Here is a 16103-nt window from a genome sequence, read left to right as displayed (position 1 = left end):
AAAAGACAACCCTCAGAATGGGAGAAAATATTTGCAAATGAAGCAACTGACAAAGGATTAATCTCCAAAATTTATAAGCAGCTCATGCAACTCAATAACAAAAAAACAAACAACCCAATCCAAAAATGGGCAGAAGACCTAAATAGACATTTCTCCACAGAAGATATACAGACTGCCAGCAAACACATGAAAGGATGCTCAACATCTTTACTCATTAGAGAAATTCAAATCAAAACTACAATGAGATATCATCTCACACCAGTCAGAATGGCCATCAACAAAAAATCTAGAAACAATAAATGCTGGAGAGGGTGTGGAAAAAAAGGAACACTCCTGCACTGCTGGTGGGAATGTGAATTGGTACAGCCACTATGGAGAACGGTATGGAGGTTCCTTAAAAAACTACAAATAGAACTACCATATGACCCAGCAATCCCACTACTGGGCATATACCCTGAGAAAACCATAATTCAAAAAGAGACATGTACCAAAATGTTCATAGCATCCCTATTTACAATAACCCGGAGATGGAAACAACCTAAGTGTCCATCATTGGATGAATGCGTAAAGAAGATGTGGCACATATATACAATGGAATATTACTCAGCCATAAAAAGAAACGAAATTGAGCTATTTGTAATGAGGTGGATGGACCTAGAGTCTGTCATACAGAGTGAAGTAAGTCAGAAAGAGAAAGACAAATACTGTATGCTGACACATATATATGGAATTTAAGAAAAAAAAATGTCATGAAGAACATAGGGGTAAGACAGGAATAAAGACACAGACCTACTAGAGAATGGACTTGAGGATATGGGGAGGGGGAAGGGTAAGCTGTGACAAAGTGAAAGAGCGGCATGGACATATATACACTACCAAACGTAAGGTAGATAGCTAGTGGGAAGCAGCCGCATATCACAGGGAGATCAGCTCGGTGCTTTGTGACCGCCTGGAGGGGTGGGATAGGGAGGGTGGGAGGGAGACGCAAAAGGGAGGGGATATGGGAACATATGTATGTGTATAACTGATTAAATTTGTTATAAAGCAAAAAAATTAAATAAATAAATAAAATGTCATAGAGGAGTGGTGATTGATTAGGAAAATCATGTTTAAAAAGTCTCTTTGCAGGAGAGAGGTTAATAATAATAACAATAATAATAACAAAAACAACATTGAGAAACACTGCCTTAAAATATGGAGAATCAGTACCCAGTCAATACCCAATACCCATTTTATACATAGTAGTTGGTATCTGCTAATCCCAGACTCCTCATTTATCCCTTCCCTACCCCCTTTTCCCTTTGGTAACCATAAGTTTGCTTTCTATGTCTCTGAGTCTGTTTTTGTTTTGTAAATAAGTTCATTTTTATCTTTTTTTTTAGATTCCACATGTAAGTGATATTATATGACATTTGCCTTTCTCTGACTGACTTACTTCACTTAGTATAATAATCTCTACAAAAAGGTCCTACTGTATAGCACAGGGAACTATATTCAATATCTTATAATAAACTATAATGGAAAAGAATATTATATATAATATATTATATGCATATATACATGTATAACTGAATCACTTTGCTGTACACTGGAAACTAATGCAACATTGTAAATTAACTATACTTCAATTGACAAAAATTTTAAAAATACCCAATACCCAACTCTTTAACAGCTAATTTACATTTTACAAAATCCCAGTATTAGACATCCTGGTGAATATTCCCAAGGGTTTCATAGGGGTCTAGATAGGCTCATAAAGAAATTACACAAGTCCCTTGCCTCTTTAAAACTCCAGTGAGTGAGAATTTTTTATCTTTATGTAATACATTAAAGGTAAGAAAAGAAAGCACCACAAATAGCTCTTTCACAGTTATGCTAACACAACTTCTAGACAACGAAGAATGAAATGGATATACCAGTGGAAGGTCTTTTTACTTATAATTCTGGCAAACAATGCAGCAACTCGTATTAGCCTAATATACTGGCAGCCCTTGCTTTGCATGATTCCAGTTCCAATGTGCACAAATTTCAGCTAGTATAGTTTAGTTAAATAACTCCAATATCCCAATACATGTCAAATTTCAGTTATATTAACCATGAGTAATTGCATGAGGTGCAAACTTTGCTGCTATTTACTCAGCTCACAAATCACTATGTAAATAACAGATGAGCATCATATCAGTGACCAATCATGGTACTTCTTACAAAGTCTGTCAGTGATTGGTCACAGCACATCTGCTGTTCACATACAGCCAGGACTGTAGTCATGGTACTTCCCTGTCCTCTCAGTGTTAAACCCACAAGATATTCTACAAAAGGATCATTGAAAGAGGGAACGTGGCCAGCAAAGAAGAAAGTGCAGCAAATAAATGAAAAGTGGTAAGTCTGGATGTGAAATTCAAGTCAAACATAAATGTAGTTATAGAAAAAATAACTGATGTCATGACTGTGCTGATGCTACTACCTTTGAAGACACTCTAGCTATGTCGCCAGAGGAATTCACCCAAGGTGAACTTATCCACCTTGATAGGAGAGTGGTTGTGATGAAAAGGATAGGAATATGCCAGAGGAATTGACTTTGGCAAAAAAAAAAAAAAAAAAAAAAAAAAAGAACAAAAACAAATAAAAAACCCTGCACATTTACATAAATTCAGACATATGTAACTTTCATGACAATGATAGTACAAAGGATAAAATGTAAAATGCTGATCCAAAGTTAGAAAGAAGTCTAACAGCCAACACATAGAAAAGATGCTCAGGCCATAGCCAAGGTCATACAGTGAGAAGAAGGCAAACACTATTTAATGAGTCGTTTTGTTTTTTTTTTTTACAAATAAATAAAACACTTTCATACTCAATGTTTATAACCTTAAAAATTAATGTAGTAAATAAATTTTATTTTTCTATTTTTTTCATTTCCCTATACATTTACAGCTGACATTAAGATGAATTTTAATGTGTTGACAAAAATTTTTAAAGTGATGGAAAAATGGTAATTTTCCTCATAATTATTAAGAACCCTTTGTATAATTACACCTTGCATGTTCATTTTTGTAGCCTCACACATCTGTGCAAATTGAGGACAGAACAGTCTATATCAGATAGAGTAAATATAGTAACTTTTAATGAGTGCTTCCATATTCCAGATACAGAGAATGAAAGCAGCCCATTATTGGTTAAAATAAATATAGAAGGAAACTCTAATTTTTTTTTTAGATTTTTTAAATTTGTAGCAGGAAACTCTAAATTTAAAGTAACAACAATATTAAGCAACCTAAATGGATCATCGACAGATGAATGGATAAAGAAGATGTGAGGTTTTATATCTATCTATCTATCTATCTATCTATATCTATATCTATCTATCTATCTATCTATATGTATGTAATATATGATACACACACAATGGAATACTACTCAGCCATAAAAAAGAATGAAATAATGCCATCTGCAGCAACATGGATGGACTTAGAGATTATCACACTAAGTGAAGTAAGTCAGACAGAGAAAGAAAAATACCATATGATGTCACTTATATGTGAAATCTAAAATATGATAAAAATGAACATATTTACAGAGCAGAAACAGACTCATAGTTACCAAAGGTGAAAGGGGGTGGGGGAGGGATAAATTAGGAGTTTGGGATTAGCAGATACAAACTACTATGTATAAAATAGATAAACAACAAAGTCCTACTGTATAGCACAAGGAACTATATTCAGTATCTTGTAATAACCTATAATGGCAAAGAATATGGAGAAGAATATATATATATGTATAACTGAATCACTTTGCTCTACTCCAGAAACTAACACAACATTCTAAATCAACTATACTTCAATGAAAAAATGAAAAAATGATAAAGTAACAGTAATATTAATGGCAGTAGATAATACTTATTGAACACTTACTATATGCCAGGTACCTTATAACATTTTTTGTATCATGTTATTTAATCTCCACAACAATCTTATGGAGTAGGTAGTTATTATCCCCACAAACAGTTACAATGGGGTGTAGAGATTTAATAGTCTAATTATGTGGAATGAACAAAGAACCATTTTATTTAAGTTTAACCAGTATATTTTCATTCACTCATTCAATAAATCAACAGATATGTGTTGAGTGCTTCCATTTACCTGGACTATTTCTAGAAACTGAGGATATAGCAAAGCTCTGACTTCATGGAGCTTATGTATACTGGGAGAGAAAAGACCATAGCAAACAAACAAACAAATATATCACATAATATCAAGTTATATTAGGATTATTCTGATATTTACATCAGAAAAATGAAATGGGGCAAGGAAGAAAAATAAACAGTCAAGGAAATTGCTAGGATGTTCCAGAAAGGCTATTCGGAGGAGGGGACATTTGAACAGAAAAGTGAATAAAATGAGGGAGCAAGTCATGTGAATTTCTGGTGGAAGAACATTCCTGGCAGATGGAAGAGCAAGAATAAAATTCCTGAAATGAAACTTGAGTAGCGAGTTCTAGAAAGAATAATGAAAAAAGGGTTGAAATAGTGGAATAAATGAGTGGAAGGGTCTCGGAAATGAAGCTGAAGAGGTAGCCAGGGAATAAAATAAAGGACTTTGCAGCCATGGAAACTATTTTCCATTTTCCACGTAGTGGAGGTAAGAAGCCATTGAAGGCCTGAGTGCAAGAGAATGAAATGTTTTGTTTCCTTGTAAAATAGCACCCTGGCTAAAGTGTAGGGAATAGGCAGTGAGGATGGGGAGCAACAATGCAGGCAAAGGGACAAGCTTGGTAGTTCATGTGAGAGAGTGATGGTGGCTTGGACCAAGGAGGTAAGAGTAGGGGAAGTGAGAATACTGAATGAGTGGTTCATTCTGAAGATAGAGTTTACAGGATTTGCTGATGGATTTGATGCAGTGTGTAAAGCAAGAAAAGTGAAGCATCCAAACAGGCAGCACAGTTTTGGTCCTAGTAATTAAGTGAATGGTGGTGCCATTTACAAAAGAAAGATGAGGAATAAGTACGTTTGTGTTGGAGAATAACTCAAGTTCTTTCTTTGGACATGCAAGTTTTGCATACAAGTAGTAATAAAAGCCATGGAAGGAGATCAGTTAACATAAGTCATGATTGTAGATGAAATTGAGAAGAGGTCACACAGGAGGGACTTGAGTACCTGCCAGCATTTAGGGGTCAGCACATAGAAGATTGGGAATTCTCTGACAGTCCAGTGGTTAAGACTCAGCGCTTTCACTGCTGTGGGCCTGGGTTCAATCCCTGGATGGGGAACTAAGATCCCATGTGTGGCATGGCCAAAAAAAAAAAAAAAAGAATATTGAAGATGATCCAGCAATAGAGACTAAAAACTTCATATTTTATACTTGTATTTCAAATAACTAATGGTTCCAACATGAATGCACCAAATATGTGACACCTGATAACATTCCAAATAACAAGGAAAATATCTGCCATACACTCAGAAAAGTTGCTTTATTGATTACAAATTCTCAAAGGGCACTGATCCATGATTAATGTATTTTGAAGATAGAAATTCTTTGTAATGGCTCAGTACTCAGTACTATTAGAATAAAAGAAACTATTTCATGGCAGGAAAGACATGTGATACAGGTAAAACATTAAACTGGGTATTTTTTACTTAAATATTCACCCAGTATCTTAAGTTGAGAAAATTACAAGTGTAGGCAGATTCTTCATCATTAAAGGTACCAGCCTGAAAAAAAAAGTGGTAATAGCTACAAGTAAAGTAGTGTCACCAACAGGTACACACACACACACACACACACACACACTCTCTCTCTCTCTCTCTCACACTCACACCTTTACACATTCTCAGTTTCTGCACTGATGTGGTCTTATTCTTACCAGCAGCAAATAAAGTATACTGAACTTGATGGTGCACACCCATATGCTGCTCATTGTCTTTCTCCAAACTGATTTGTGCTCCAAATTTCTACCAATCCAGGACCACCTTAAATCTTAAAGTTTGAGGTTATTACCTGGGCTTCATCATCCAATGTGAAATATGGTTGAAGTCTAGTTTACACCTGGTTCTTCTTTATCTTGTCTGTGCTGTCTCCTAGGTTGTGAACTTATTGAAGGCAGTCTTTTATTAGACTGGACATTAGATGTAAGTGATCAAAATAAGTTCAGATTTGGGGGAATTAACAAATCTCCTTAGAGAAAAAGAGGTTTTTCATGCTCCATTTATTTATCTGAGTTCCTGATGTTCTTCAAATTTTGATCTAATAATTCTCTCTTTTTTGACTAATCAACTTTTAAAAGATTTTTAAAAATGTTTTATCTACAATTTTTATTTGTTTTCTGTGGGATTGTGATCCAAATAACCTAGGCTGCTATTATTGGAAACCAGAAGGCTCACTCCCATAGCTACTAGAGAAAATTTTACCCAAGTTTTCAAAGCTCCACCATTGCTTCCACAGTGTCCTTCTTGATTGCCTCATACACGTGATTTCTTCCTCCTTCAAAATCCCATATCATATCTCTGACCCTCTGTTACTCATCTATCTATTAGTCATGAGTGCATCCAGCAGTTCCCTTTTTATATCATGCAGATTCTTAATGGCAGGTGGCATGTCTTATCCCCTGAAGCAAATAGTTCATGCTTTGCACAAAGCAAACACTTGATTTATTTAATTGAAAAAGATTTCAAAGTATTGCTTGAGAAACCAACCATAATACAATCACTTCAGTTATTTCCCACATTTCTCAATTGCAACACCAAATAGTCTTGAGCAATAAAAAAAGTTCCCGTCTTTTCCCTCATATTCCACTTAAGTAGAGTTTACATAAAATAATGTGATAGCCCAGTCTACTCTTCTTCTAACAAGACCCAGCTGCTAGAACATTCAATCACCATTAGTTCAATTCCTGATAACAAACATGTTTCATCAGCCTACTTCACAGACCCACTAAGAAGCCTCAGTTCACAGGGAAAGAAGGAATTGGCTTCCAAGGAGCATAATTCTATACAGACGGGGTCAAGCAAGACTGAATGTCAAACTGCATGACAATACATGAAATGATGTGGGGAAAGACTGTGAATCATGTGTTGCCTTAATTGCTTGTATATTTCTAAGAAAAATTGTTGTTGCCAGAAAATCATCTAAAATTTGAAATCACACAACCCAGGGGGCAAATTCTAGGCTTGCCCTTTTCTACCTACTTGTTGAATCTGAGATACCATGGATTATAAAACATCATTATTGTACATACCATTTAGAAAGGAAAAAATCAGTCAAATAATCTATGTTTCCCATTAGTGGTAAGCATATTGTGGTTTCAGGAATGGTAAAAAGTGGTATAATATGCTTCTTAGAATAATTGGAGTATAGTATAGATCTTAACATCTTTAAAGCTCCATTTTTTCATTCAGTAAACAAATGGTTATAAAAATACTTTCTTCAAATTAACTATACTCCAATTAAAAAAACCCTGCTGCTTTATCAACTAAGTTTATGTAATATTCTAAATAAAAAAGTATGTTCTTCATAAATGTTAGTTTCCTTGTTATCCTTTCTTTATCAGTCTCAATACTGACCCAGCGGAGTCACAATCTACAGGAAGAGAATGAATCATAATGTGAAGGTAAAGAATATGGCACCAAACCTACCCACAGAAAAACAGATCACAGGAGGTTGTGCTGTTTGAGCTATAAGTTGTACAGCTCAGAAAAAGCAGGTATTTTATCTGTAAACTTGCTTATACCCTCTCATGATGTATCTACCTATGGAAAAGAGGGGGTATTAGAAAGTAAACTAGTCTGATCTCTCTGCTTCCAAGAGGAAAACTGACTTATTTAAACGGGTGAGTTTGCAATAACTTAACAGCATTTGTATGACATAACATCTCCCTCTCGCCTTTCTCAGGGAAGCCACCTGCCCACCTAAAGGAAGAGATCTGCTATGCCATGTACGAAAGTTATCCCACAGAGGAAGTCTGAGATTTTCTAACCCAGTTTGTGACTGGGTAGGTACATCAGCCTAATTCCTTGGATCTGTGTTACAAAGTTCACCTACCCACAGAAATAAACCACAGTCTCTAACATCAGCTTTATTATTAGTAAGGGTGATATTTTGGTCTCTTTTCTACTGTACATTTTCTAAATTGGATCAAGACTCATAATTCAGGAAGTTTTAACGAGGTACTATTTGTAAGTTCCCTAAAAGAACAACTATTCTACCTGCCCTTGGCTCTAGTGAACAGGCAGGCCTCTGTATTAGAATACAGAAATGATGATAAAGCCTGCCTGTTCAAGATGTCATTGGGAAATTCAATTCATCCCATAACCGTCCCTTCCTCACCCTGTCTGACACAGTCAGACAACCAGCCCATATCAAATATTTCTTATCTGCTGAGGAGGGGGACCACTCCTTTCTTTTCCCTCTTCTCTGGCTTGTCTTAGCTTCCTCCCATCAACAGTGCTATCCAAAGCTTTATCTCTGGCCTGTGATGAGCTTGGCTGTCCTCTCATTGCCACTAGCCAGCAGAGAAGCAACCCAGGCACTGATCCGAACTAACTAAAGGGAAGGGAGCTGCAGTCTATGAGATGACAGAGTATTACCTAAAGGCCCAGCAAAGGCCACATATTGACTTACTGTGAGCCATCAAATTAAGAGGATAAGGAACTTTACCAATAAAACAACAACCTACTTTGCTTGGCCACATTCTCAGAGACCAACAAACTGGGACCAAAGGTAGTTATGCAGGAATATCAAGAAGTTGAGATGTGAGGACAGCCAGGACATTGGGCAGGAGGAATCTTGCCCAGCTCCATGCTCATCTTATTTCCTTGTATACATTCTGTATCAAAACAAATAAATTATATTTTTTGCCATAAAAGTTCAGCCACAATTCTTACTTTTGTTTTTTTGCACTGAGTGAAACTATCCCCATACATTCCACAAACTTGCATATTACTTATACAATTTGTAATTATTTTATTAGGTTGTGTCTTGCCCTACATCCCCTGGCCCAGCCATTTATGCAGCAAACAGCTCTATGCAGGTATAACCTGACAGCACTTGGCCTTGGCTAGACACCATGTCTCTCGATTTATATCCTGGAACTTCTCCGGCACAGGGGTACCCAGAAGTGAAAGGCAGTTGACCCCTTTGGTGCCACAAGTGCATACTGGGGAATACTGGTGGGTAAATTCTCCCCCTTCTGTCCCTAGGGCAGACAATTCTGAGGCACATCTATACTGGGTACTATCACTGTCTCTGCACCTGTCACAGGTTGTAGAGGTTCCATCCCTAAAGATCAGAAGTATGATAAAACATGAACTTCCTCAAAAGGATAGAATAACATTTTGAGCTAGTGAATTTAGAACAATGCAGACAGAGATGGTCAAACCAGTTTGTACCACACTTTGATCTTACATCCTTTCAAGAGAAAGGCACTGGCCCTAAAGGAAGGAGGTTGGTATAGCTCTCTAACTGAAAGAGAGGTTATGATCATCAACTAGAAAGAGAGCAAGAATGAAGAAACAAAAGTGAGACTCAGTGCTCAATGAATACATAATTTAGCTTAAGGTCAACTCTGCTTACAATGATTTTAAAAATACTACTTTAGACTTCTCTGGAAGACTTTCAGTACTTCTAGATAGATCTAATCCATTACAACATGCTACATAGGCATTACAAATTGCAATGATACAATTATTAAATATAGGTAACTTATTTTACAAAGCCTCTTCTTTTCAAATCAAGATGATCAAATTACCACATGATGCCAAGCCCAGTGTGTTTCCAACACAATTACAGATTATGTATTTGTGAGATTTTTATCAGTGAGACATTTCCAAAGCAAAGCTGGAGAAACAACTCACTGAGTCCAGATCAATAATGGAATAATTGTACCCATTCCTGTTTTTTTTTCTAAGGCCAGACTTACTGTAGAGAAGGAGTCAGACTGTTATGAGTCTGCAGAGGTGACTTCTTTCTCTTTGGGTTATATATGACAAAGGTCTTCCTCATATCACTGCCTTCAGCTGTAGACCTGGTTCAAATACTGAAAGAACTTGGAATGAATGAAGATCAATCCAGCAGCTCAACCAAATAGGATCACTCAGGAATCTTGCTTTGGAGGCCTCAAGGGTCACACTGGCTCAAGATATACACTTGGTTCACCTAGAAAAAATTTTTTTTGTGGGTTTGAAGGGTGAACTGATATGGTCTAGAAAGAAGAAGAGGAAATAGGACTTTGTCATTCACAGAGTAAAGAGATCATTTGTGAGTTACTTCTCTTGCCAATGACTAGCAAAGAATATCAGAAGAGAAGAGGCAACAATTTCCTTTGATGAAGTGTTTTACCAAGTTGGGTCTACCTTTAACCACTGCAGTGGGAATTCTTGCATTCCTATCTCATTCACTATATCTCTCAAACATCATGCACCTACATAAAAAGATACCCTAGCAAGGGGTAAATTGGGTCACAGAGAGTAATGAAATCTATGGAATCTTTCTTCAGTTTTTGTCATTAAAATCATTCAAATTCAGATAATTACCAGAATGGACATTTACAAATTCCTAGAAAAGAGCCATATTTTTACTAAAAGCATATTTGAATATTCTATTATGGTTAACCTGTTACAATGTGCTTTATCAACAAATCAATTTTACTTTTAGAAATAGTACATTGACAGAGAAAGAAGCGACTCTGAAGTTCAGGATGTTGTATAGTATTTTGGAACGTTTTCACACTTTTAGGACAAGGTGGAAAGGACCTGTGACTACTCGGTCTAAAATCAAATGTTCTGAAATAATTTTAAGGTGTTTAGGTCAGAGTCAGGACTTTGATGCTTTTTGAACTTACCATTTGTACTGCATAGCAGTCTTTTAAATTGAGCAATTTACATATAACATTAAATTAGTTTCAGGTGTTCAACATAATAGTTACATAATTGTATACATTTGCAAAATCATAACTATCTTTTAACAGACCCTTTCTAACATGGTGACACGATGGTGAACACAAAAGATACTGGGAGAATTCGAAATGTAAATATCAAGTTGCTGCCTGAGGCTGTGCAGCCTTAGCCATTGTGATTTTCATACATGTTTGGGAAAATCTATTGGAGCCAAAGCAGAGAAATCACTTCAAATCCCAGCTAATGCATTCATTGGAGTAGGCTGTTAGGCTACTCAATTTAGCCAGAAATAGTCTCTGGGTGAAAGGGTCTTCATTTCCTTCCCCTCAAAGAAGCCTGGCTTTGACAAAAGGATTCAGACTATTTTTATTTTCCTTTGCCAAACATTTAACATTTGGCAGAACACTGATCTTTGATTGGGCAAAATAAGAAATAGGTAGTGACAGAGTAGGGTCACTAGAGTGAGGTCTAGACCAGTGGTTTTCAAAGTGTGATCTGGGGGTCCTTAGAAGATCTTGAGACACTTCCAGGTCTCAAGGTGAGGTCAAAACATTTCACAACCTTAAGATGTTGCCTGCCTTCCCCTACCCTGCCCTGACTCTCTCTGAGTGAACAGGGAAGGTTTCGGTGACCGAGTGATGTGTGATGATGTCATTGCTCTGATGGCTAATGGGATATGAGTTGGTATTTTGAATTTTCTGTCTTAATTTCTAATATAGTAAATATCAATGGTTATAACTCATATTTTAAAGAAAACTCTTTGGGGTCCTCAATAAATTTTAACAATTCAAAAGTATCTTGAGATTAAAAAAATTACATTTCTAGAACAATGTTGTCCAATAAAATTTATTGTCATGATGGAGATATTCCATAAAATATTATATTCTATAAATCTGCACTGCACTGCATGTGACTGATGGCACCTAAAATGTGGCTAGTGGGCGCTTCCCTGGTGATGCAGTGGTTCAGAGTTCGCCTGCCGATGCAGGGGACACGGGTTTGTGCCCCAGTCCAGGAGGATCCCACATGCCACAGAGCGGCTGGACCCGTGAGCCATGGCCGCTGAGCCTGCGCGTCCGGATCCTGTGTTCCGCAACAGGAGAGGCCACAACAGTGAGAGGTCTGCGTACCATATAACAAAAACAAAAACAAAAAAAGCTTGTGTTTCCTTTTTTATTTTCACTTTGCATGATGTGTCCATTGGTGTAAGAGGGGAGTTACACCAATGGTGTAAGAGGGGAGTCCCATACTATGATTGTGTTACTGTCGACTTCCCCTTTTATGGCTGTTAGCATTTGCCTTATGTATTGAGTTGATCCTATGTTGTGTGCATAAATATTTACAATTGTTATATCTTCTTCTTGGATTGATCCCTTGATCATTATGTAGTGTCCTTCTTTGTCTCTGTTATGGTCTTTAGTTTAAAGTCTATTTTGTCTGATACAAGTATTGTTACTCCAGCTTTCTTTTGATTTCCATTTGCATGAAACATCTTTTTCCATCCACTGACTTTCAGTCTGTATGTGTTCCTAAGTCTGAAGTGGGTGTCTTGTAGACAATATATATATGGGTCTTGTTTCTGTATCCATCCAGCCAGTCTGTGTCTTTTGGTTGGAGCAGTTAATCCATTTACATTTAAGGTAATTATTGATATGTATGTTCCTATTACCATTTTCTTAATTGTTTTGGGTTCGTTTTTGTAGGTCTTTTCCTTCTCCTTTGTTTCCTGCCTAGAGAAGTTCCTTTAGAATTTGTTGTAAATCTGGTTTAGTGGTGATGAATTCTCTTAACTTTGCTTCTCTATAAAGTTTTCAATTTCTCCGTTGAATCTGAATGAGATCCTTGCTGGGTAGAGTAACCTTGGTTGTAGGTCTTTTCCTTTCACCACTTTAAATATGTCTTGCCATTCCCTTCTGACTTGCAGAGTTTTGGCTGAAAGATCAGCTGTTAACATTTTGGGGATTCCCTTGTATGTTACTTGTTGCTTTTCCCTTGCTGCTTTTAATATGTTTTTCTTTGTATTCAATTTTTGATAGTTTGATTAATATGTGTCTTGTTTTTCTCCTTGGGTTTATCCTGTATGGGATTCTGTGATTCCTGGACTTGATTAACTATTTCTTTTCCCATGTTAGGGAAGTTTTCCACTATAATCTCTTCAAATACTTTCTCAGACTTTTCTTTTTCTCTTCTTCTTCTAGGACCCCTATAATTCGAATGTTGTTGCATTTAATGTTGTCCCAGAAGTCTCTGAGACTGTCTTCAGTTCTTTTCATTCTTTTTTCTTTTTCTGCTCTGTGGTATTTATTTCCACTATTCTATCTTCCAGGTCACTTATCCATTCTTCTGCCTCAGTTATTCTGCTACTGATTCCTTCTAGAGTATTTATAATTTCATTTATTGTGTTGTTCATCATTGTTTGCTCTTTAGTTCTTCTAGGTCCTTGTTAAATGTTTTTTGTATTTTCTACATTCTATTTCTGAGATTTTGGATCAACTTTACTATCATTACTCTGAATTCTTTTTCAGATAGACTGCCTATTTCCTCTTCACTTGTTTGGTGTAGTGGGTTTTTACCTTGCTCCTTCACCTGTTGCATAATTCTCTATCTTCTCATTTTGTTGAACTTACTGTGTTTGGGGTCTCCTTTTCACAGGCTGCAGGTTTGTAGTTCCTCTTATGTCTGGTGTCTGCACCCAGTGAGTGAGGTTGGTTCAGTGGCTTGTGTATGCTTCCTGTTGAGGGGCACTAGTGCTTGTGTTCTAGTGGGTGGAGCTGGATGTTGTCCCTCAGTTGGGCAGAGCCATGTCTGGTGGTGTGTTTTAGGGTGTCTGTGAACTTACTATGACTTTAGGCAGCCTGTCTGCTAATGGGTGGTGTTGTGTTCCTGTCTTGTTTGGCGTTAGGTGTCCAGCACTGGAGCTTGCTGGCCGTTGGGTTAAGCTGCGTCTTAGTGTTGAGATGGAGATCTATGGGAGAGCTCTCACCGATTAATATTACTTGGGACTGGGAGGTCTCTGGTGATCTAATGTCCTGAACTTAGCTTTCCCACCTAGGAGGCTCAGGTCCATCACCTGGCCAGAGCACCAAGACAGTGCCAGCTGCATGTCACAGAAGAAAAGGAAGAAAACAAACAAACAAACAACAAAAAAATGAACAGGCAGAACCCAAAACAAATGGTAAAAACAAAACTAAGCACGCAAAATCATACAAAGAAACATACACACACACAGTCACAAAAAGAGGAAAAAAATGCTTTTTTAATAAAGGAAGAAAGCAACCAAACCAATAAACAAAACCACAAATGAAAACAAACACTAAAATCTAAACTAAGAGAAACATAAAACCAAAAGCAAGTCAAACATAGAAAGCAAACCCTAAGTCCACAGTTGCCCCCAAAGTCCACCACCTCAATTTTGGGAACACTCGTTGTCTATTCAGGTTTTCCACAGATACAGGGTTTACCAAGCCGGTTTTGGGGATTTAATCTGCTGCTCCTGAGGCTGCTCAGAGAGATTTCCCTTCCTCTTCCTTGTTCACACAGCTTCTGGGGTTCAGCTTTGGTTTTGGTCCCACCTCTGCATGTAGGCTGCCCTCAGGCATCTGTTCCCCACCCAGACAGGAGGGGGTCAAAGCAGTAGCTGATTACAGCTCTCTTGCTCATTCAGGCTGGGGATAGGGAGGGGTATGGTAGTCATAACTGTATGCGGGGAGTGCCTGAAGTGGCACAGGCCAGTGTGTAGTTGCAACAGCCTGAGACACGTCATGCATTCTCCCAAAGAAGTTGGCCCTAGATCATGGGATTCTGGCAGTGGCATGCTGCACAGGCTCCTGGGAGGGTGTGGGTATTGACCATGTTTGCACACAGGACCCTTGGTGGCAGTGGCAGAAGTAGTAGCAGTCCGTGTCTGCCTCTGGGTTCCAAGATGATAGCTGCAGCTCACCCCCGTCTCTTGAGCTCACTTAGGTAGTGCACTGCTGTCAGTGGGTACACGGAGCAGGAAGCCGCTCTCTTCACTCACCCTGAAACAATGGTCTCTTGCCCCTCTGGAAGGTCCAGACTTTTTTCCGGACTCCCTCCCAGCTAGCTGTGTCACACTAGCCCCCTTTTAGGCTGTGTTCATGCAGCCAACCCCAGTCCTCTCCCTGGGTCTGACCTCCAAAGCCCGAGCCTCATCTCCCAGCCCCCACCTGCATGGCAGGTGAGCAGACAAGTGTCTCGGGCTGCTGATTGCTGGTCGGCACCGATCCTCTGTGTGGGAATCTCTGCACTTTTGCCTGTGCATCCCTGTTGCTGCGCTCTCCTCTGTGCCTCTGAAGCTCCCCACCCACCGTCCCCACCAGTGAGGGGACTTCCTACTGTGTGGAAACTTTTCCTCCTTCACAGCTCCCTCCCAGAGGCACAGGACCCATTCCTATTCCTTTGACTCTTTTTTTTCTTTTTTCTCTTTCCCCACCCAGGTACATGGGGATTTTCTTGCCTTTTTGGAAGTCTGAGGTCTTCTGCCAGCGTTCAGTAGATGTTCTGTAGGAGTCGTTCCACATGTAGACGTATTTCTGATGTATCTGTGGGGAGGAAGGTGATCTCCATGTCTTACTCCTCCGCCATCTTGAAGGTCTCCCAAAAGGATAGTTTTTATTATCAAGAAGTATTCATGCAGGGAGCTGGTAATCCCATAACTCTTTACTCTTGGATAACTCCCAGCCCCTGGGATGCAAAGAGCACAGGCTTTGGAGTCAGGTAAACCTGATGCTTGTTCTGTTGTTTAAAGTGGTGTGAATGTGGGCATTTTTCTAAAACTAGGACCACCCTGTTTCCTCCTGAAATAATTAGAGTACTTCCCCCCTCCAAAGGTTGTTATGAAGATCATAGGAAACAATTTACATAGAGTAGCTAGACTGGTGCAGGGTAAGCACATAGTAGAAGTTGCATTCCCTATCGTTTTTGAGCTTCTTCTTACATCTGCTGCGAGAGATGAAAAATCACACACCCTGACCTCAACCTAGGTATGTCTAGCCTCAAAGCCAGTCTTGGTGAGAAGCCAGGCAGAAGATAGACACTGTTTTGGATCATGAGTTACGGGTTTCAGAGAAGGACAAAAGAAGAATGAAACCAACCCAACCCCTTCACTTGCCAGCCCTCTTGCTGTCTGTCTCCCACTAACACATAACCAAAATTAGCCACAGACCGCCAATGAGTGGGTTAGCCATTGCGCAGTGTT

This window comes from Mesoplodon mirus, assembly GCF_964341445.2.
Source record: "Mesoplodon mirus genome assembly, chromosome: 2".
In the NCBI taxonomy this organism is placed as follows: Eukaryota; Metazoa; Chordata; class Mammalia; order Artiodactyla; family Ziphiidae; genus Mesoplodon; species Mesoplodon mirus.
This window is presented reverse-complemented; position numbering follows the sequence as displayed.